This window comes from Camelus dromedarius, chromosome 15, assembly GCF_036321535.1.
Source record: "Camelus dromedarius isolate mCamDro1 chromosome 15, mCamDro1.pat, whole genome shotgun sequence".
NCBI lineage: Eukaryota > Metazoa > Chordata > Mammalia > Artiodactyla > Camelidae > Camelus > Camelus dromedarius.
Window position 1 is genome coordinate 29,664,632 of NC_087450.1, and position 24,245 is coordinate 29,688,876.

The following is a 24,245-nucleotide window of genomic DNA, read 5'->3' on the forward strand; positions in this document are numbered from 1 at the left end:
AAGGCAGCTTGGATCTATTGCAGAGCCTTCTCTTGTTCTGGGCCCCACTGAAAGTTAGCAGCTTTTGGGGTCACTCAGTAAATGGGCGAGAATAACACACCCAAGTGAGGAATATGTTGCCTCCAAAATCCAGAGAGGCCCACCAGGTATTGTGTCTCTAGGCACTGGGCTTTTTTGGTTTCTGATTGTTTTAATTGTAGGATGGACCAGATGCAACCAGTTATCTTTCGCCTTAGAAGGCATATCTCAACATGCCCCACATCACAACCTGTAGAAATTTCACTGATGTTAAATTCTCCTGAATTCCTGTTTGATTTATTTTTCCACTTCCTGGTATATAAATGTCTTATCAATAAGTCTAAAGTAGTTGTTTCTTCCTGCTCACTAGGTCCAGTTAGTGTAATATCACCAGTGTAGTGGATCAATGTGATATCTTGTGGAAGGGAAAAATAATCAAGATCCCTCATCACACCATGTATACAAACTAATCCTTGTTTTGCAGTAAAGATTCATTGTTAAACATTTTAGAATAGTTGCCTTTGTATAAGAAGAGGAATGAAAATAGAAAATAAGGATAAAATAAGTACAAAAAGAACTTAAAATATGCAAATAAAATTGTTAAAGTCAATGAAGTCTCAGAAACTAGAATCAAAAGATCAAAAATATGCAATATGGGTAAGAAAAGAAGAGAACTGTCAGTCTGGGAAACCCAACTCAAATACCAGGAGTTTCAGGGGAAAAAAAATTTGAGAGGAGGTAATTCAAGGAAGTATTTCAAGAAAATTTCTCAAAAATAACAAGAATTTGCAGGTGGAAAGGGCCCACCATGCATTCATGACAATGAATGATAAAAGGCCCACATTAGGTATTTCACAGTGAAATTTCAGGACATCCAGAGTTAAAGGGAAAAATCTAAAAGCGTCTGGAGAGAGGAGAGAGTCACATACCAAAGATCTTGAGTCAGAGTATCATTGAACTCAGAAACAAATCTGAAAGACACCTGAGCATCATGTTTTCACATTTATGATGAAAAATGATGTCTACCTTAGAATTCATTACTTAGGCATACTAACAGTCAATTGTGAAGTAGAATAAAGTAATACCCTTGAAATGTATGAAGAAAAATATAAAGCCTAAAGGTATAGAAAAATGAACAAGTTCACAGTCAAAAATAACCATACTTCACAAACTTAGTAAGGATATAGAAGATTAAACAGTACAGTTGACAAGCTTGATTTAAAAGTTATATAACCCTGTATACATATATAAACATACACACACATGTAGAGCATATACATTATTTTTAAGCATAAAGATTTCAGTGACAAAAGCTGAATTTCTATTACATCACAGTGGAAATTTCATCAGACTTCATGAAATGAATGTTATTTAGAACATACTCTTGGACTTCAGTTTAATTGAGAAGTCAGCAACAGTAATGAGTTTAAAATTATATTTAAACAACTTTTGAACAGCAACAATAATAAATTTTAAAAATTACGTTTGAAAGTTGAATTAGAGAGCTTATGAGATAAGAGAAAATCACATTAGAAATTACAAAATATTTAGAACTCTGACAGAGAAATACCACATGTCAGAACTTGTAGGTTGCAACTAATGTGAATGGACATTCCTTTGCTTAAATTTTTTAAGACTGAATATGAAATAGAAATTAATGAAAAGGCAAATAATGAGATCAATATATATAGACCAATAGACAAACTTCTAACATGAAGAATTAAAGGAAAAAGATACAAATAAGCAATATTAAGACAAAAAAGAATATGACCACAGATGGAATAAGAATTTTAAGAATCCTTAGTAGTAACATAATACCTTTGTATGGTGACAGACAGTAACTAGACTTATCATTGTGATCATTTTGTTATGTATAGAAATATTGAATCACTATGTTGCCCAGCAGGAACTAACATAGTGTTATAGGTTAGTTATACTTAAAAACTTACAGAAAAAGAGATCAAATTTATGATTACAAGAGGCAAGGGTTGGGGAAGGGGGAAATTGAATGAAGGTGTTCACAAGGTACAAACTTCTAATTATAAGGTAAATAAATACTAGGGATGTAGTGTACAACTTGATTAATGTGATTAAAACTGCTGTATGTTATATATGAAAATTGTTAAGAGAATAAATCCTAAAAAAAAACTATCAAGAATCTCATAAGGAAAAAAAATTTCCTTTTATTTTGTATCTGTGTGAGATGTTGGATGCTCACTAAACTTATTGGGGTGATCATTTCATAATATATGTTAGTCAGATCATTATGCTCTACACCTTAAATCTGTACAGTACTGTGTATCAATTATATCTCAATTTTAAAAAAGAATTTTAAGAATCATAAGATAATTGATTGCTTTATTCATGAATGCTTTATGTAAAACTTGAATCTTAGATGACAGTTTTAGAAAAATATAATTTGCCAAAATTAACCTTAGAAAAAAATAACACTAATAAATTAATCACCAATAAATGCTAAATAGGAAACCACAAATACCCTTTTACCAACTCCTCCACCAAAAAGTACACTGAACCCCCAAATTTTATAGTTACAGAGAAGAGAAAAAGAAGACTTTTCCATTTTACAAGACTAATCATTCAACAAATATTTCCAGAGCATCTGTGCTATATACAAAAATATTTGATACCCAAAGCAACTTATGACAGTACAAGAAAAAGTATTACTTAATCTTATAACCAGGAATGCAAAAATCTTAAAACATTAGCAAATTAAACCCAACTTAGTATTAACAGAAGAATACATCACAGTCAAGTGGGGTTAATCCCAGAGATCCAAAGTTAGTTTATTAGCAGAAAACCTTATAATGTAACCTGTCACTTCTAACAAATTAGAAGAAAAAAAAAGTATTTAATATATTCACTGATCAGATGTTGAGCATCCACCACCTACCAGGAACTAGGCATTATTAATGGTGTGTATCAGTGTACAAACCAGAGTCCTGTTTTCATGGAGTTTACAGTCTAGTGTAAGGCAAATGATAAATAATATTAGATTATGTAATAAGTGCTATGAAGAAATATAAATATCAGATAAATCAGGGAAATACCAGATAAAGAGTGATAATTTTTACTAATAATCATTCACACATTAAACGTAAACCAAGTCTCCTGTTTCCATCTCTGTTCTACTTCAGTCTCTTTGGTATTTACTTTTCCCTAAGCACAATTTGAAGACCTCTACTGTAAAATAATTAGATAATTAAATAAATACTCCTATACAGAAAATATGGTGACAGCTGCTGAAAATGACTTATTGGCCAGCAAGGTCTATCTTATAATAACTCTCTCTTTATTAGTTGAAGTTTCTAAATTTGAAATTCCTGTCTAGGAAATGATATACATGTATGGAATATAAACATATTTACATTTTAATATATATTTATAATCTAATAAACTATATAATTATACATGTAATGTAATTATACATTTTGTGTTTCTTAATAAAAACTTGACAAAGACCGTCCATATATATAATTTCTTTTTCACATAGAACAGTTTTACTTCTATCTCTCATAGGATTAAAGGGGAAAAAATAAGCTATTTCCCTAGCTTATTAATTAAGTATTATAGCACAGTGTCTTTAGCATAGTTTTAAAGTTGTGTTAAGCATAAGTCTGGGAGTTAAGTATAATTTGAACATAGTGCTAAATGAAGCGGAAGTCATATAAATTAATTTCACAGAAAGACCTACTCTTAATCCCAGATAAGACTCCCTATCAGTCTTTATTAGATGAACTGTAGAAAATCTCTAGATTTATAAAAATGTTTTATATACTCCCAAAACAACCCTAAGGTATATTAGAGTTCTATAATTTAGCACTGTATTTGAAGGACAACAGTTATTTCAGAAAAATCTGAACTATTTAATTGGACTTTGGGAGATCTTCTTGGATATGTCTGTTGGTTCTCTTTGTTTAATCCCTACAAAAGAACTAAACTCTCATGCCTTGACTTCATTAAAATACTACTTTAACTGAGCTGCTAAAAGTGCTTCTTAAAGTAACTTTTATATTTATGTATTTTTAAAAACTTAAAAAGCAGAATTATATAAAGTATTTTAGGTCTCTTCTGTCAGACCCCTAGTTTACCTCAAGATCCCCCCTCCCACTATAAATGTATTTATTTATTTTAAGTTGCCTAAGACAACAATCAAGAATTGGGTAGCTTCCAAAAAGATGTGTGCACAAAAGGTCTTTCACTTTGCCTAGCCCAAAGGTTTCAGACTTGCAGCCAGCAGACTGATCTGGTCAATAGAATGTCTTATTTGTTCTGCACAGTGTTCCTAAAAAATAAATTCAGTTGGTTTCCAACATTTTAAATGTGAGATTTCACATAGTCTTGATTCCTGGGTCTGTTAACATTTCAAATCATCTGATACCACTTGGCATGAATTCCAGCATGGCAACAGTTGGTCAGGGTTTAGCACTGGGTAAGAATTGCATGAGTCATAAACTCTCCAGTTCCCTGTATCCCACACCATTTAGTTTTACTTCAGTCACTTTCTTAATTGTTAACCTTTGTGAGCATTTAAGTATATGACCATTGCTACCTTATTGACTCCTTGCAGTCTTTTTAAAATTTTTGTTTCTAATTGTAGCATGGGAAAGTAATTAAGCTAAATTAAAAAAATTTTTTTTTAAAACTTGAATTTGGGCTAGCATTGCCATCTCTTTCCTGGAACTGTACTATATATCATCAGGAGAATATGTGTATGTGTATATCTGTATCTGTCCGTAGAGGTACATATGCATAGATAATACATATTTATTCTTCATTAACTTTCTCAAAGCATTTTTGATGTTGATTGTCCTGGAGTCAGTTTCTATAGGAAGTATGTTGGTGAATTCAGTAACGTTTGTTTAAGGTCCTAATTTTTTTAAGTGATGATATAACTATTAGAATTAATGATTTCTCAACTCTCTATCACTAAAAAAAAACCATTTTTTAACCTTTTTCTGTGTCATTATGCTAGGCACTTGGGATAGTCATTTATACTGCTTACTAGATATTTTTGGCTTTGTGCCATCTGGCACTTTCTGACCCCTCTGTCACTAGGCCTTGTGAACAGTTCTAGCCAAAGAGTTGTGATTGGAAATGAGTATGTCACTTTCAGACAAATCATTTGTCAATATGAGACCTTCCAGAGCTCTTTCTTTCTCCTGCTGCTACTAGCAGTAGTTCAGAGAATGACTGTTCCATAAGTCTGAGTTCCAGAGGAGAACAATTATACAGAGCAGAGCTCTTCACCAACCAGTGATAGACATGTAAAGTGAGTGAGAAATAAATTGTTGCTGTTTTAAGCTAGAGATTTTTGGAGTTGTTCATTACTGCAGGTTTTAACCAAGCTTATCTGATACTACACTAACAATAAAGTGAAGAAAGACTGATGTAATTAACTAATCAGTTAAAGCAGTTAATTAAAGGCAGCTATATTAAACAAAATCTGCATCATGCAAGCTATTAGAAGATTGTTCTTAATCTTTATGATAATTTTTTATTTATAAATTGTGTCATCAAAGACCTTAATTCTTAGAAATTACAACTCTGAGAGTACACACAAAAGCTATGTCAGAGATCATAGAACATTTTGCAGAGTAAGTACCATGTTTTATACATAAAAATAGAAGATGGTCATTAAGGCTTATCGTAGAGAATCCTGCTTTCTATCAGTGGTGTGTGTGTGTTTTCTCAAGAGTAGCATGGACCTGAAAGTTTTTAAACAACCTTCCTAGATAGATTATAGATATTTGTGACATAACATAATTTTGTGAAGTAATTTTAGAGCTGGAAGAACCCTTAGATATCATGTATTACAACACCCTTATTTTATAGATGTTGTATGTTATGAAAGATGAAATAAAGAACATGTTTGAATAACATACTTTGTACATTATTTTTAGTTTTAAAATAGCAATTTGATTTCCCTTTCCCAGCTAATAATTTTCTTAGCTCTTTTTACTGACATTTGTTTTCCTCTTGCTTCCTCATTTTCCCCCTTCTTCATTATATTTAATCCCCACAATAATTCTAAGAAGTAGATATTTTTCTCCTATTTTACAGTTGTGGAGACAGGCTTAGTGAGGCAAAGTAATCTGCCCAAGACCTTTTAGCTAAATAACAGAGCTAAGATTTGAACAAATTCTGTTGATTCTGATTGCCCATGTTGTTTCCACCTATGTCTTCTATGTATTTAAGATTCTTACACAAATGTAGAGAATGTTTTTACTTTGTGTGATTATTAAAATTAGATCTGTCAGAATGACAGGAAGCCCAAAGCAATAGTTGTTTTAAAAAGATAGAAGTTTATTCCTCTCTGTTGTGATAATAGTCTAGAGGTATGCATCTAAGATTGGTATGAAGTCTCCACCATGACATTAGGGACCTGGGCTCCTACTTTATTACTCCACTTTCCTTAAACACATGAGTTTATGGTTCAAAATATCTGCTTATGTTACAACATTCTACCTAGCAGTAAACAGAAAAATAAAGAATGGCCCTCTTCCTTTCCTTTAGAACCTATCCCTGAAGTCATATAAGCCACTTCTCCTGTTATCCCATTGGCCAAAACCTAGTCAGTTGGTCAGCTCAGGGAGGCTGAGAAATGTGGGCTATATTCTAGATGGTCATGTGCTCAGACAGAAATCTGGGGTCTGTCAAAGAAGAAATAAATAGATTTGGAGTAATAGCAATTTCTGTCACTGTGATGTAATCAGTTTTGTTTGAAATTGTTTATTTGTAGGTACTTATTGAACACTTATGTACCATGTACTGTGGCATATAAGTATATACAATGGAAAATTGTATTAATTCTTGTGTTCATTTATAGGTTAGAAAAATTTTACTCTAAATTGGTTAAAATAAAGAGTACCCAGGTGTTCTGTTTGTATGTGTGAAAATAAAGTCTGAAAGCGTTTGCTTAATATTTTACTTTAAAATATTATTGGCATAATAAATGAGAAAAGAGCATCCTTGTCTCATGTACCAGAGTATGATTAATAATGTATATGGATTCATTTAGGGATGTAAAAAGCAGAATTAAATTTCAAGGTTTTGCCTCTTTTATTTTTCACTTCCACTATTTGTTGGTCAAAATACCTACTTGATATACATGTCATTTCCCTAATGAATATGAGTTAGTGATTTACCTAACTTCTTATAAGAACTTTTTACTCATCTTGACAGAAGACCCTACTGCTTATATATAACAATTTATTAAATCTAGGTACTTACTGAATATTTATGTTACTACTGTCTTTATGAATTGTTCAAAGGTAGTTTCTATCTCTGTCATTATCTTTGTGTGATTTCTCATGAAGTAACATCAGTACCTAAAATTTTTTTTTTGTATTTAATGAATAGGTACATTTATTGAAGTTGGATTTGACTTAGCTATCCTAGTTACAGTAGTGGTCTTATAAGCTGAAGATCAGCACAGCCTTTGTAAACACAACCAAATTACCAACTTTTAAATTTAAGTAAATGTAAAATTCTAGCAAATATGCTGTAAATTGGTTACCATTTGTTCAAAATAGCAAGTAAAACTGTGAATCCAGCTTTTCATTTATCTTTATGCTCTAGTGAAAGATGCTGTATTTCTTCAAAGTAAGCCAATACCTTTGAACATATTTGTACCACAACCCCAAAATACTAGGTCTAAAGAAAACTGTGTGAAACTTGAAATAATGTTATAACTTTTACTTAGCTACTTCATAAATTAGGATCTGTTTATAGACCATTTGTTTTAAACAGGTTATTAAACTAATGCCATTATGATTTGATTATAGGCTTCACTTAAGTTTTCTGTAACTGGATTATTTCAGAGCTGTGTAAATGAATTCTGTTCTCTATTAGCCTTATAGCAGAACACTTCTATAAGGTCAACTATGTAGTGATTATTCTTGACAAACATATTGAATAAAATTATTTGATAATAGCTCAGTAGCTTTCCTATGATACCAACAGATCTATAGCATTTTAACTTGAGACAGTTTCATTTTGAGATAATTTAACAACAGTATTTTGGTTTTATTTTCTGTACTGAAACAGGTTTGGAGGCAAGAGTGAAAACGTAAAGCTAATGTAAGTCTTTGGACTGATTATTTTAGATTTGTTGTAATTATTAAACAGAATTGGTATGCTTGGTGCTATGATCATCTCTGTTGAAGGAGGATCTAAAGAAAGAATTATACATACGTGCATATTTTGAGATTTGTACATAATTTTTATGATGAAGTTTACCCCATAGATTAGGTTTTGATTCTTATTTTTCCCTTTTCTTCCCAGTTCTTCACACCACTCTACTTTAATTCCTTTTGAATTTCAGATGGTTACTTCTCTAGTCCAATGGCACTAACAGTGGAGCTTTTTCAAAATTCAAGGTACTTTTGGATGTGAGTAACTTAAATCTGACTCAAACTGTCTTAAACAATGAGAAAACTTATCTTACATGACAGGAAGTTTTGTTTCAAGTTAGTTTCCCTCAAGACCTAGGGTGGCTGCCTACCACAATAATGCCACAACATTTATCCTTGTTAGTAACTACTAGGAGAAAAGAAAGAAGGACCTCTTTTACTCAGAAGTCAAAAAAGCAAACTGTTTCTAGTGTCTCACCAGGCCAAATTAACTCAGGCCTGTACTCATCCTTGAAGAGAATGAAATTACCATAAATAGCTATATTATTGTGTGGTGGAATAGATAATTATGAAGTCAGTCGCAGTGTCTCCCTCGTAAGCAAAGTGTGAATATATACGTTTTTACAAGTTCTACAGATGATTCAGTGCACAGCTAAGTATGAGCACTGCTATACTTTCCAGTTCAAAAAATAATAGAGAAGGGGGATAAAAGCTTGTTTTCCCCATTTTTTGTGGAGCAAAGGATGGTTTGGTTTAACTTCTTGATTTCTGCTGAAGAGGCTAAAGTTTTGGTTAGCCTTGGCTAAGGCTCAAAGGTAAAATAATTGTTAAGGATAAGGATTGAAAATTATATTCATAATTGTCATTTAAGTCTATTAATCAATCAAGTAAAATATAGCCAGTTTCTAACACAGTGGCTGTTAGAGATCTTATTGCTGTGTACTGTCTGGCAAAGGAGTTAGCCACTCAGAACACAATGATAAAAAGAAGCATTTTAACTATTTGAAATAAAGCTATCCAGCAATCTCATTTATCTCAGACAACACTAAAAAGCAGAAGCAATAAAGACTTCTGAGCAGCATAACATAGTTATAAAGCTCATGGACTTTGTTCCTGGATAAGTCTCCTAAACTCCTATAATAGTGTCTGTTTACCCTTTTTAAAAATAGGTATGTTTAGCAAGCTACTTCTTTGGTCTATCAGAGAAAAGAGGAGTCTGTACTTAGTCTCAGGAACACCTAAAAGAATTAACATCTAACATGACAGAAAGGGAGAAAAAAAATCTATAAACTGCAGGAGTAACACAAGAAACCCAACAGTTTAGGACACCTTATTTTAAAAATAGCTTTGTGGTGATCATTTTGTAATACATAGAAGTACTGAATCACTATGTTGTGCGTCAGGAACTAACATAGTGTTGTAGGTCAATTATACATCAACAAACAAACTCATAGAAAAAGAGATCATATTTGTGGTTTTCAGAGGCAGGGGTTAGGGGTCGAGGGATTAGATGAAGGTGGTCAAAAGGTACAAATTTCCAGTTGTAAGATAAATAAGTATTAGGGATATAATGTACAATATGATTAATATAATTAACACTGCTTCGCATTATATATGAAACCTGTTAAGAGTAAATCCTAAGAGTTCTCATCACAAGGAAAAATTTTTTTTCTTTTTCTTTTATTTTGTATCTATGTGAGATGATGGATGTTCACTAAACTTATTGGAATGGTCATTTCATGGTATATGTAAGTCAAATCATTATGCTTTACACCTTAAACATATACTGTGCTGTATGTTAGTTATAATTCAGTAAAACTGAAAGAAAAGAAATGCATTGTACTGATGGGTGGGTCTTCCAGGGTCTCATCATATTACAAAGTGGTAGACTTATTTCATGATCCTAATGATTATCTTATAAAAATCAAAGTGTTACATTATTTTAAGATATTATTTTAAAGGTAAAATAAGGTAATTTACTTTAGAAATATTTTCAGTCAAAATGGTTGGAATTAAAATTCTGTTTTGGTACTTGAACGGTTTTTAAGCCCTTCAGACATTCTTAAAAAGTAGCTATAGATAAGAAAGAGGAAAACAAAGCTTTAGCTATTTGTACACAAGAGATTGGTCCAGAATCTCTCTTGGAGGTCTTATCTATTTATGAGTTTGTGAAAATATACTATTTTTCTCTGTGAATCATTCAGCGACTATTACTTTTAAGTCTTGCCAAGATGTCCTCCCTCTCCCTTCACCCTAGTCAGTACAAACACCCCCAAAGACTAAACTAGTTTAGTCTTAATGTAACCCAGACGTCATAAAAGTGAACTATTGATGATGACAGTTGTTCCCCAAATCCTCCATTTATTTTTTATTTTTTACATTTAAATATTTTGAACTCTGGGTGATCTTGAGATCAGTGGATATATTTTATTCTGGTCATGCTCCCCCTTATACATCTTAGAATCAGAAAGGAAATACATTTCTGTGAAGAGTAGCCTTAAATTACTCATATTGTTGATCAGTTCTGTTAATGCCATTAATTAAGAGTTTATTATGGAAGTTTTTCTATGACTCTCTTTAGTTTTGTAGATACTAGTATTTTTTCTGGAGTAGTAACTCCTTTGTAAGAAAAAAAGCAGTATTGTGTCAGGTTTTTGCCTTTGATGCAACCTTGTGTTTTTCCATATGTATTCATGCTCTAGGACATTGTTATTAACATCAATCTGTGGGTATATCACATGAAAACCTAGATTATTTGTAATTTTTTTTAACTCTTCAGTTGTAAATGAAGAGTTTTTAATCATTTATGTGATTAAAGGAAGGCCCCAAGGAAGGCAGTTGTGGAAAAAAATAATATTTTGGCGCCATCTGCTGTTCTTTAGTGTGATATTTCATCTTCTTCAGTAAAACTTGTAGATAGATTCGAATATATGTATTTTTTCCAGTTACCCACAAAAAGCACAAAAATAATGGAGCTTTTTCTTTTAATCTGCTAGAGCTGCCTATATTTCCAGCTGCCAAGACTGTCTTATAATTTTGGTGTTAAGAAATAGACTTGTCTTAAAAACGTTTCTGTACTCTTACCTCTGCCACTTTTGCATATTCGTTCAATGCCTCTGGAGTACCTGAAGATTTCCTTCTCTAGCACCCTATGTCTTCCCATTGAAAGCTCCTGAGTAACACAGGTTTACTGGTCTCCTTACTTACCTTTGCTTTTTTTTTTATATCCCTTTTCCTTTCTGAACATCTTGTTTTTCAAGTTTAGTTGTCTGCCCATGTCTTATCCTCAAGCCTGATCTCTGTTCATTCTGTGAAATCTTCCCCTATGATTCTGAACTACATTTACTTTTATTTTTATTGCTTTTCTATAGTTTGTTTTATGAAAATCGTTTGCACTACAGAGATAACATTTTATATTCATAGTCTCTAATTGCCTCATGTGATATGGTGGTGGTCTGGTGCAGCAAATACACACACACACAGAGAATTTTGCTCATTGATTGCCACGTGTGTCTTTTCTCTCTGAACAAATGGCATGTTCTTTATTGACTGGGACAATTTATATGCTGGTTTTGTAATCTTTAGATAAACAAATCTGCCTGCACAATTAGGTATGAAGACTTGGAAATGTGATGCCTTAATTAAGAAAATTGTGTGCAGAGTAAAGATAGATGGATCCTGAGCAGTGAACTTTGAGTAAAGTAGATGAATTTTTGTGCATGAATAGCATAAGATCTTTTTTGGCTGCTCAAAGCTTATCTTGCTTTGTCGCTCTCAGATTTAAACATTGCCTGTTGATTTCTGCTGTGATGGTTTACTTACACATTCCCTCCACTCACCTCATCAATATAACTTATTTTTCCCTTAATTTTTTCCTATCGGAGGCACTGGGGATTAAAACCTAGGGCCTTGTGCACACCAAGCATGTGCTCTACCACTGAGCTATAACCCTAACCATCCTCCCACTATATAACTTTAAACAACATACTTCAAGCTTAATTTTATTTTTCCTCAATTATGAATAATATCAGTAGACTCCCTTCTTTGTAAGATGAAAATACTCATGGCTCTACATTTTCATTATCAAGGTTGATAATGTATTTATCATATTGTTAATGAAGTATTTTTGTTAATTTGTATGTAGGTTGATTCTAGAAGTTGAAAAGTAGTAACAGTGGTCATCTTATTATACTTATGGAGATGTTTTTCCTGTAGAACCAGGTATATGCTAGATTCTATTTCTTTCTCCACTACCTGAAATATTTCTAAGCCACTCAAAAGAATCATTCTTAACTGTTCTGATGGATTCTTTTTTATATTTCACCTGTTGCCTTTATCATGTCCAGGTTTTTCTCAGTTCCCCACTATCTAACCTATTATTTCCCCCTTTTTCCAGGAAATTTCATTTCTGTAACCCTTCAGAGCCCTGGTCCAATCTATACTAGTTTCTTTGGGCGTTCTTCACACTCTTTGTCTTGAAATATCTTCCGCTTGTTGCTTTTCTGTGATGACTTCATTAATTACTGCATCCCAAGTTTTTCCCTTTGTGGGTTTACTCCCTAGTTTTGTTAAAATGTGTCCTCAAGTAACTTCTTAAGAAAGGTTACATAGGAGAAAAACTTTAAGTCTCTGCATGTCTGGAAATTTCTTTGTTCTACCTTCAGTCTTACTTGGTAGCTTGAGAAGAAGACTTGATTTCCTTTTATTGATCTGCAATAAATGCCATTGTTTTCAGATCCACATATCACTGTTGTCCTTTGTTTTCTACTTGCATTTTCAGAGTTCAAAACTTCTCTGAGGTTTTGAGAGAACTTGACGTCTCTCTCTTCTGTTGTAGCCTCTCACATTCTTTAGAGGCAGTAGCTTCCTCTACTTTGCTTCACTAGTCAACACTCCTCTATTTTTGTGTCTTCTGGTAATCCATTGAAATCTCTTGTGTACAGATCACTTCATCTGGTTCTCTTTGTTGTAAGGATTTATATCTTTTTATTTCCTTACTAATAATGTTAAGGAGTCTTGGCGATAAAATGAATCTACCTATTCTGTCATTTTCCCATAGGTTTTTTTTTTTTTAAGTTTAAATTTGAAATATACTTAGGGATCTAATGTTTTAAGTTACTTTCTAATAATTATAGTGACTTCACTGTACCAGAAAGTGAGCCCTGATTTTATGTTGTTTTATGGGTAGCAGTAGTATGTATATTTGTAGCTTTCCAGTAGATAATGGCAAAAACATTAGTGGGAAAGAGTGACTGAGCCATAATAATGTTTTGAGGCTTTTTTGTTTTTTTGTAGTCTTAACTACCCCCACCCTAATCTAGGGCTTCCTGGTTTGTTGCCATTATTGAAGGAATCTTTTTATTGTGCTTTATTGCTGTTTAATCCACCTCTTAACAAAAGGTTTAAAATTCTACACTAGTTGAAAATTTTCCATGTTTTTTCTTAACAAAATAAAGACCAAACCCTTTACTTTGGCCTTCAAGGACTTTTCTTTGTTTGGCCCCAGTAGTTCTCAAATTAGGATCTCTTGCCCAGCAGCAGCATTCCTGGGAGCTTGTTAGCAATGTAAATTCTCACTCCCCTGCCTGCTTTATGATTCAGAGACACTGGGGGTAGAGTTCAGCGAGGTGTTTTAATAAAAGAGCACCACATGATTCTGATGCTAAAGTTTGAGGACTGCTGGTCTAGTCAATCTCTCTCATTCTGCATGCAAAAAAAATTGAGATAGAAAGGTTAATTGGCTTGTCCAAACTCATTCAACTAGGTAGAGTTCTGTTTCTAATACTCTGTTCTTTATTTGACTTTACAAATTTTGACTTTGCAAAGTTCTAGTCAGAAAGCAATCCAAGATGGGAAAGTTTAGAAAGGCTTTATAGAGAATGTGGGACTTGACAGAACACTGAACTATAAACTATGTAAACAGAGAGAAAAGAGATGGATATTGTGAGCAAGAAGACTACGGTATAATACGACATTATACCTTCCAAGTCCATCCATGTTGTTGCAAATGGCAAGATTTCATTCTTTTTTATAACTGGGTAGTATTCCATAGTGTGTGTCTCATGTCTTTTTTATCCATTCATCTGTTGATGGACACTTAGGTTGCTTCCATATCTTGGCAGTTGTGAACATTTTTATAATTAGAAAAAATGTGACACATACTTTGAATTGTTTAACCTCTCTGTGTCTAGTCTTCTCATCTATTAAATGGGAATAATAATATGTTCCTCTTAGAGTTTATCTAAGGATTCAATGAGTTAATACATATATAAAGCACTGAAAACAGTAGTGCCTGTACGTGGAATTTTTCAGTGTTATGTATATGAGTTAGTAGTAGTACTGTTATTTACTGTCCATTCACTATCATCATCATCATCATCATCTGTATGTAATTTGGATGTCCAAATTACTTTTTGTGAAAATAAATTAAAACATTGTGCTTGGAGTCCATTGGGCTAAAAAAAAAAAAAAAAAAAAACTACTATTTTGCCACCACTTACTAACTTTCTAACTTTCAACATTTCAGTGAACCTTAATGGGCCTCAGGTGCCCCATCAGTAAAACAGGCCAATAATGTCTTTCTTGTCAGCTAATCCCTTGATCTGTAAAACATTACTGAAAATTATGCAGTCCCAGAAATTATGGTATAACTATGGAACTGTGAAAGAAAGAAAACTGATGACACTCAGCCTCTTGGTCCGTTTTCCTTCTTTCAGTAAAGTGGTTTGCTGTGTGAATTTATGACAAAGGTTGAGCATTTAATACTTGTAAGAATACTTGTAAGCATTTAATACTTGTAAGAAACTTGTAAGACTTATTCTTGTTTTGATCTTCATACTTCACTCTCCTGGTCTTGACTAGTCCTCTAGAAAACTAAACTAAAGGCATTTCTAAAATTTTGTAAATTTCATGTGAAAATAAAACTCGGGACAGGCTAAATTGTTTCCTTTCAGGCTGTGTGCATGTGGTAATTTGTGTGTCCTATGTTACATTTTACTAACACCTCATGTATGCTTGTAGCAACACTTACTATATTGCTTCAGTTATTTTACATATCTAGCTTTCCTAATAGTTCAAGTCCCTCAATGGTTGACTTTTATATTCATAGTGACTAGCAAATAGAGGAAAATTAACAACTTTTAATCAGTGACTTACATGAATCTTAGGTTAGCCTAGAATTAGGTTTCTCTTAATTGTCTATTTGGGACCATGGTCATTCAGATCTTGAATTAATGATGCTTGTAATACTCTGGTCATATCAGCTTCTACTTTGTATATAATGCCACCTTTGAATCACATTTTCCAATTGAACTTAAAATACTTCTTTTATGAAAGTTACTAACTTGAAAGTAATTTTTCTTGTTTGATAGAAAAGAATGGTTCTATTTTATGAATTTTGACACTTTAGGAAATATTGGAAATGCAGAACTAGAGATACAAAATATGAGAATAGAAGAAAGAATTTTAAAATGTTCCATTTTGTGGTGAGGCTATTCTATACCCCTTTCCCTGAAAACAGTGGGAGAAAATATCTTAGGAGAACAGAATGTGATATGTTACAGGGAAGAATGAAAATAAAGCTAATAAGCTCTTCCTAAAGGATGTTAGTCCTTGAAGTTACTAGTTATCAGTTGATTTTCTTTTATTTTTTATCAAGCTGGAGTTATGAATTCTCATCAATACTGGGACCCATAAATATTGTTATGTATAGTATTGATAATTTTAAAATTAATAGATGATGATCCACTTTACATTATATGGCTGTTTCTCAAGAGTTGGATGACATATCTGCCATGAAACATCAGTATTGTACCATAAGTAAATACTGATAGATAATTTATACTTTCCAACTCTCCACTCCTACCTACTACAGTTTATTTTCAGAGTGACAAAATTCTCTAATTCTCTATCTCCAACCCAAATCACTCACCAGAGCCTGAGATCAATATACTTAGTTCTGTTGAGTCTCCACTTATGTGTCCCACAGATACCTCAAAACTAAAAATCCAAACCTGAACTCACCTTCTCTTTTTTACTCTGCATCCCTGTCTCACCTAAAAAAGTCCCTGTCTTATTAAATGTACATTGTACCATCATCCATTCAGTTGCCCAAATCATTATTATTCCTGGCACCATCCTCTTCTACACCCCACCAATTCAGTCACCAAGCTTTATGAATTTACCTTGTGAATATATCTAAAATCTATTCGGGTCTTTTATGTTTGTTACCATAGTTCAAGCCATGTTCATCTCTCAGTTATATTACTCCATAATTCCCTGATTGGTCTCTTCCATCCAGTGCCATCCATTTCCAATAGTTTATACATTGTTCAGGTAATCTCCCTAAACAGATCAGAGCATGTCACTGTTCTGTTTAAAACCCTTCAGTGGCTATCCTTGGCCATCAAGATAAAATCTAAATTCTTTAACGTGTTTGTAGCATCCTTCATAATCTGGCCCCTGCTACATGATACAGCCAATATGGAGCAACTTGCAGTTCCTTGAGACTGCTGGAGGGTGAGCACTTTCAGGTCTTTGCCCACACTATTCCCTTCTGCTTAACTAACCGCCATTGTTTATCATCTCAGCTTGGACAGTCTGCAAGAAACCTTCACTAATACCCCAGCATCATCTAAAATTGGATTTGATATTTGTGTGTGTTCCCATAGTACCTTGTGCTTATCCCTCTTACAGCATATGACACACTGTATTATTATTGCCTGTCTAGTTACTAGTTATGTCTCTAAGCTCCTGGAGGGCAAATGTAATACCATTTGGTTGTTCTGCTTCACGTGTACCTCACACAGTACGTGGCACATTCATTTCAGCAAATACATGTGAAACACACTTTATGTCAGGCAGTTTAGAATGAAGTGGTCTAAATTTCTTCTGTTGAAATGAAGCCTTGTTTGAGTTTTCAGTAATTCTTTATAATATCAAAGATGTAGCTTCTAAAGGTTATTACTCAGTGGTCAAATATATTTTCTTTGACTAGTCTTATGTAATCCCTACAGTTCACGTTATGGTGAAAATTAGAATTATGTATGTGTGTGTGGATGTGTGTATAAATAATAACTGAATATATAAATAGAAGTATAGAACAGTATCCTGAATAGTTAAATTATTTAGTTTGTAACTGTATATAAAATGCAATTAGAAATATCTGATAATAGCAAGCCAAACTTTTAAAGAGCAGTTTTTTATAATTTTACTTCTGGACTCCCTACCTTTAAATTTTTGAGTAAATTTTTTAGGTAAAATATTTAAGTTTTAAGTATTTAAATGAAAATGTATTTAAAATGAATTTTGTCTTGATTTCAGCTTATTCACAGATTTTTTTTTTTAGTAGTTGGAAAAAAGCTGTGGTAGTTCCCAACTGTGTTAGAAACAGTTGTCAAGTGTGGTTCTTTACACTGTGAGACTAGGAGCTGTTTCTAAACACACAGTTACTAGCGCAGATTTGCCTAAGTTTCCAGTCTGATCTGTGGCTATGGGTAAGTAATGTGGAACACATACAATATTTGTAGGGGAAAACTTCTGGAAATTAAATTCCATCAACTACCATTTAACTTTAGGTTAGTTTTTAAACCTAAAGTGTATAGACTTTAAACCCCAGCCAATCAATAGTATAGTTTTTTGTAAATCTTTAAGATAGTTATAAAGGTATGTAAAAAAATCAAAATATTCTGCTGAAGGTATATAGACTTAAGTCTCTTTATGTTGATATTAATTCTAATATAAACTCTTAGTGCTGTTTAATATCAAAGATTTCAAAGATGATTTTTTAGTTAAAAAGCATGCTTCTTCTCTAGAAGTCTTTACTTCTCCCCTTGGGTCCTGTTGATGGTGGAAGCTCTGGAGACTCTAGTATATGTACACAGGATTTGTAGTAAAATCTAAGGATTACAGAATCAGTTTTGATGTTATATTCGTGTGTGTATAGCATCCCTTTAAATTGCATAATACTTTTTTAAGAGGACTGATAAGAACTTAATAAAGATGTGTATATGTGTGTGTGTACTGTCCAATTAGGGTAGCCACTTGTCATACGACTGTTGAGCATTTGACGTATGACTTGTCTGAATTTGAGGCATGCTGTGTTAAAAATGAAAGGCTTTAATATGAAAAAAAAAGAATGTAAAATATTTTATATTTTATAATATAATACAATCATTTTATATTGATTACATGTTGAGATGAAAATTTTAGATTAAAGTTGTATTAAAGTTAATTTTGCTGATACTTTTTAATATAGCTGCTAGAAAATTTGCGGTTACATATATGGATGACAGTCTGTTTCTATTGAACATTTCTAGTCAATAACATTTTTTTCTAACTGAAAATTAATTTTCTATAAGTTATTGTTGAAATTGAACATTTTTGGTATTGAGTTATTTTATTATTATTCTTAGATTACAGCTTGACATCTGAATATTGGTACTCTAATATTAGATGTAAAAGTTATAAAGTCAAGTTTTTAACAAAATATTATTTTGAGACTTTGTTGTTAGAACAGTACCATAACTAGTCCTTCCTGATTTCTTGGTTCTTGGATTGGAGGCAGTTTGGCAGCTACCATGGATCATTCACTTTATTCATTGTTTCATTTATTTAACAAACTTTTTTTGTTTGCTTCATATGTGCCAAATATGTCTTGTGGACTAGATCATAATGTCAGGAGGAAACAAAAAATAATGAATGTGCATGTAAGTGAGTTCACAGAGTTGGACGTAGGAAGAAGTGAAGCAGTTCCTGTTTGGATTTTTTTTTTTTTTTTTTCTGTATAGTGGTATGTAAGGTCATCTTAGCCCACCACTAGTGGTGGTTTCTGGGAAAAATTCCTTGACTGAGTAAAATTAAAGAGTTCTCCATAGATGAATATCAGCATTTATTTAGTAGTTGTTGGGCACTGAGCTGAACATGGAGGGAAAATATAACAAAGGAGCCTTGCTTTCAGAGCTTATAATTTTGTTAGGAAAATATGGCATACAACAAAAAGTAAATACAAATAAGACAGCTATGATATGGTAAAGAATATAGTACTATAGGGGTACACTATATGAAATATAGAATATATGGTTTATATTACAGTACATATGGTAGACTATATGGTATATATTACAATACTATAGCGGTACCTCTTCAAAAGATGAAGAGAATACTAGTGACTAGAGATTTTTCTTATTTCTTGGTTGGTTGGTTGAAGCTTTCTCCTTTTGCTTCTTATTTACAATAATGGCCAAGTGATCTTTTTAGAATGACCTCTTTGTAAAATACTTTCTTGCACCATACGTGATTCTCAGAACAGTCAGTGGTAATTTATGAGAGCTGTATAGAAAGTTAGCACAGCACAAGTAAGAGTTCAGTACAGTTATTTTAGAACTGAGTTTTGCTTTAAAACAGGACAGTGTTTATGAATGGAAAGTTGGGGTTATTATGGTATTACATAATTGAAATCATGTAGCTTCATATATATATTTGGTGTGAACTTCAGGTTGCAGCTGAATTAACCAGCACCTATTGTTTCCTGTTACTACCTCTGAATTCCTTACTTTTCATTCCTTAATATTTGCTGTGTTGATGGTGGTGAGAAGGAAAGATGGATTCCAGGGTGGTGTCTGGGTGGGTATCTATAATAATAAGGTCTATAGATATTAAAGAGGAGTGGGGTGGGAGAGGGGTTGTATAGGTTGGAAAGTTTGAGAATGTCCTTTTGAGTATAGTAGAAACTGACTACTAACTATGTGATAAACCAAGCTGATAAGAGATATTACCCCACACAACAAACATATAGAAATGTAACACAAACCAAGAGCAAAACTGTAAATGCCTAGCTAAACTCGAAGGAAGGAAAAAAAGAGAAGGAAATTCACAGGTGCCAGGTATGAGAGAAATCAAATCAAAACCTTATGTGGGAACTGATGTTGCTGGGTGAAATAGCATAGGGGTTTTTTTGGTCCTGGATGTATATCCTAAGAGATCTGTGGTGGAATTTTAGTGTGCATATGAGGAATGGAGATGTTGCCTCAGCCTTTTCAAAATACAGCTAGCACTGAGACCCATGCACGCAGCCTAGAACCTGAAACACCTTCCCTAATCGTACATAGATTTCTTAAAGTGCCCAATGATGGAACAGTTTAAACAGGAATATAAAATGTGTGTGAAATGATCAAAGGGATAAAAAAAAAAAAGAAAATGAAGGATGGTGAAGTAACAGGCCAATATGAAAAAGAAACAATAAGACTCAAAAAAGAAAACTAAATCACCTTTCAGAAATTAAAAATATAGTCATGGAAATTGGCTTTAGGTAGGTTAAATAGCACATTAGACATACTCTTGCTTTGCCTGAAAAGGAAAGAAAATATAGCAAATGGTTAAGAAGAACTAAATCTAAAATATAGATAGTGACCCAAAAGCAAAAAGTTGAACAATGCTAGGCTGATAAAAGACAAAACGAAAAGCTCTTAGGGAAAATATCAGGCAAAAATAGATTTTAAGGGCAAAAACATTATTAAGGATAAAGAGAGCCATTGCATGATGATGGAAAAGGAATAATTCATTAGTAAGAAATAATAATCTTGAGCCTTTGTGTCCAAATAACATCTCAAAGTATTTAAAGCAAAAATTTACATACTAAAAATGGACTACCTACAGACAGTGGGAAATTTTAGCACATTTCCTTCAAAAGCCGGTAAGTCATACCACTGGCTACTACTACCCCCAGCAAAACGTAAAGGCATAGAATATTTGAACAACACAATTAAAACAATTGGTGTTTTAGATGTTTAAACTTTACTCTCAAAAAATAGAATGTAGATGTTCCTTTCAAGCATACATGAAACATTTATAGAAATTAATCACATATTAAACTATGATGGATGGCTCCACAAATACCCAGGCTGTATTTTCTGATTACAGTGTTGTACATAGAAAACCTACTGGATTTTCCAAGTTTCATTTGAAAGTGATGTTAATGGAATAATATTTAAATGAAATAATAATAGGTAAAACATTTATTGAACACAGTGTGAGCCAAGCTTATTGCTGATCGTTGTGAATGTTTTTTTGTTTCTTTCAGCAGCCTAGTGAATTATAAGATAACATTACCATCTTTAATAGATGAGAAAATTTAATCTTAAAAATGTTAATGTGCCTACAATCTGCAGTTGGAAAAAAACCATGTTTTTAGTGTTATACCTCTCCACCTTTTAAACAATCTCCCACCTTTTAAAAACACCTTTATTATCACAAAATTTAGCCAGATAAACTCACATAAAACAAATATTTAGTTTATTGAATTATTATTAAAGTTGGTATTGTAATACCAAATAGGTCAAGAAGCAGAACTTTGCCAGCCACTACAAAAGCCTTTTATGGCCCCATTCTGATCATAGCCCTCTTCCTTCCCCAGAAAATGATAATCGTTTTCTGGCTTTTTTCTTTAAAAATTTAATACTGTAGTGTACATTCTTAAACAGTATGCTTTAGTTTTGCTAATTTTTCCCCCCACTTTTCCCTGTGCAATTTATCTGTTGAAGAAACTTGTATAGTTTGATCTTTTAGAGTTTCTGATAGTTTTAATCAAATTGAGATTTGATGATTTTGGCAAATTTTTGTAGGTAGGGTTGTGTTCTTTAATCAGGAGGTATGTAATATCTGGTGGTCTTTCTTTTTGTGGTATTAGAACTATTAATACTCAATGGTCAAATTCATTAACTTCAGAGATTGCAAATTTTTATTATTTCTAATATTATTATTTTTTCATTTATTGCTGGAATGTTTCTGTAAAGAAGCTTCCCCTCATATAATACTTGGTTACCTGGTGGTTCAGTTTATATAAGAGAGGAAGAGTAAATGTTTTATTTCCTGTTACATACCAGTTTTCAAAATGATAGGTTAATTTTCACTAGCATCTTTCACTAGTAACCTTTCCCCTCCCTTTTTTAAAGTATCATTATAAACTCACAAATTGAAATATATTTCTCTCAGTTCATTTTAGTTATTCTTACTGATACTCAAATTGTCCCATCTTTGGCCAGTGGGAGCTTCTTCACATTGGCTTCCTTCATCATGGGGTTTATATTTTAGTAAATAATATGCATATAGAAGCATATATATATATATATATATATCTCCTTAAAACACACACATGTACCAAACATGTTCTGTATATTTTGGGTTTTGTACTTACTGTATATTGGAGATAGTTCCTTATCTGTTCTATATAGAACTGCTTTATATTTTGGAATGCCCACATCAATAGTATAGCTATACCATAGTTCATTTAACAAATCCTTCTTGATGAACATTTTGATTGTTACCCAGCTGTATTATAAACTGTACTGGAATGAATATCTTGGACTTAGTGTTTTGCCAGTGTTTGTGAATAGCTGCAGAATCAGTTCCCAGCAATGGAATCGCTATGTAATGATAGCTATTGCCAGATTGCTCTCCGTAGAGCAATTAAGAACTGTTTTTTTCCCCCTCATGTTATCCTTTGATATATAATACTAGTATGTGATAAAACTTTTTGATGTTGGATAATCTGCTACATTAAAAAACTCATTGTAGTTTTTATTAGCATTTCATTTGTAGTTCCTAAATTCTGTTTGTATCCTTGGCCCAATTTTCTATTGAATTATTAGTCTTTTCCATACTAATTTGTCGCACTCGGATAAGGAAGATAAGGAAGCTTGAACAGTCCAAACTTAGGAAAGTTTAGAAGTACTGTACAAAGAATGGTTTTCCCCCCCTAAACCCTTCAAGAATAAGTTCCTAGCCTTTGTCCTGTCACCTCCTAATACCTTTGTGTGTATTTCCTGCAAACTAAGATGTTCTCCTAAGTAACCACACTACACCTATTAAAATCAAAAAGTTAACGTTGAAACATAAATGTCTTCTAATCTTTAAACGACTCCCACCCATTTAAGTTTCACTACTTGTTGTAGTAGCAACATTGTAGCAAAAGGATCCAGTTCAGAATCACATGTTGCGTTTAGTTGCCCTATCTTTTCAGTATCCTTCAATCCCAGTGTCCTGCAGTCTGGAACAGTTCCTCAGGCTTTCCTTGACTTTCATGACTTTGACAATTTGAAGATTATTCAGAACAAATGATAATAAATTCAGATTTGTTCTGATGTTTCCTCATATAGTTTTAAGTTATGTATCTTTGTCAGGAATATCATAGAAGTGAGGCTGTGATCCTATATGCTATCAGGTGGCATACAGTTTCAGTTTGTCCTATTTATGATGATGTTCACTTTGATACTTGATAAGACAGTGTCTGATTGGCATCTCTGTTATGGAGTTACTGTTTTCCCCTGTCTACTTAATAAGTATTTGAGGGGGAGGGTATTTTAAACATCCCATTTATTATCATACTTTCAATTTATTCATTCATTTATATATAGTAGTATGAATTTATGGGTTGTTGTCTATTCAGTGGGTTATAATCCCTGTACTGTGGTTATGGATTTTAATGCTTCAACATAATTTTGCTAGTGGGTGACCATTCAGGCTGACTTTGATGTTCTTTTGACATGTACTCATCATTTTTTAAGCACTTCCTTGTTTCTGCCGCAAGATATTCCAGACTCATCTTGTATTTCCTCCAATCTGGAATCAGCCATTTCTCCAAGGAGCCCTTATTCCTTTTATAGAAAATTATTCAGAAGCCAAGATCCGAATGCTAGTCATGCTCATTGCTATTGGAGTGGCATTGCTTCCAGGCTCTTGTCAGTGAACAGAGCTGGGGAGTATATGCATGTACATCCACACGTTTCCAAACATTTACATCTGTATTTATTTCTCTATCTGTCTGTCTATTAAAAACAATGAGTTCACGTTGATCCTTCCAATTCCAGTCTAACACCATGTTCTAGCTTTCTCTTTATATTTTAACTCTCTTCTCTGACAGAAACCTGGCTTCCATTATCTTATTTAATTATTTGATCAATTCCTCTTTTGTTTGTTACCATGCTTCCAGTTCCACCATCCTGTCTCCTTTACAATGCCCTTCTCTCCCTTCTCTGGCTCTGACTTTCCATTCCAAGCCACCCTTCCCCCAAGTGGGCT

The 24,245-nt window shown here is 32.9% G+C and overlaps 1 protein-coding gene across 1 annotated transcript in view; it reads left to right on the top strand.

Annotated features, from left to right (window-relative positions):
• Positions 1–24,245, top strand: part of FBXO11 (F-box protein 11) — a 77,678-nt gene that overhangs the window by 31,482 nt on the left and 21,951 nt on the right. The gene's annotated exons all lie outside the window — the stretch shown is intronic.